This window comes from Aedes aegypti, chromosome 3 (genome assembly GCF_002204515.2).
Source record: "Aedes aegypti strain LVP_AGWG chromosome 3, AaegL5.0 Primary Assembly, whole genome shotgun sequence".
NCBI classification, from domain to species: Eukaryota; Metazoa; Arthropoda; class Insecta; order Diptera; family Culicidae; genus Aedes; species Aedes aegypti.
In genome coordinates, this window is record NC_035109.1 from 102,639,368 (window position 1) to 102,640,426 (window position 1,059).

Below are 1,059 nucleotides of genomic sequence, written 5' to 3' on the forward strand. Positions count from 1 at the left end.
CTTTTTTTTTATTCTAGGGTCAATAATTATTTTCACAGAATAATTCGAAAGAATTAGCCTTTTAATTTCAAATATGGGGAAGTTCGGGCCAAACGTCTATTCGTTCAGACGTACCTTCCCTCAATATAAACAATTTATTTTGAAATATGTTTGTTTTCTTTTTTAATCACGAGGCCAATGGATTGATTCCCTTCCAAAGAAATAATTCGTTCTCTTGATGCTATAAACTAGATACCACATTTTAAAAAAAATATTAAAAATTAATGTGGACTTAATTCACGTTATGACTGAATGACACATGATGTAGTGATGGGAAGAGACACAATAACGTGTTCTTGGAAGATGTAGGGTGATGTGCCAGTATCCATTCGTATTAAGCATTAATCAGTGAGACCTGTAATTTTCCCAGTATTGCAGTGAATGATGCTGATACCAAACCGATGCCAAACAATTCTTTCTCAAAACGGATTAGCATTGTACCGTATTCTCAATCCGTCGGTAACTAGTACACTACATATACAAACGATATCCTTTTAAAAAAAAATAGTTACGTAATACGGTGGAAGTGCTAAGAGAAAATTAAGCTGAGAAGCAAGCTGTGTCTATTCCAGTGGGGCGTAATGCCAATATAAACAATGGCCCCAGATAGCCGGAGCGGTAAACGCGCAGTTATTGAGCAAGTCAAGCTGAGGGTCCGTGGTTCAAATCCCACCGGTCGAGAAATCTTTTCGTAAAGGAAAGTTTCTTGACTTCCCAGGGCATGGAGTATCTTCGCACCTGCCAACACGAATATACACAAGCAAAAATGGTCAATTGGCACAGAAAGCTCTCAGTTAATAACTGTGGAAGTGCTCATAAGAAACACTATGCTGAGAAGAATACTCGGTCCCAGTTGGGACGTAAAGCCTGGAGAAAAGAAAGAAGAAGAATTATTAACATCAATCAAATCAATACTCCAGCATGGTGCTACATTTCCTATCGAGAACCAATTTGTAAATCAAACATGAAGCAATAAAGCGATCCACCAATCCATATTGTGAATGACTTTCCACCAGGATT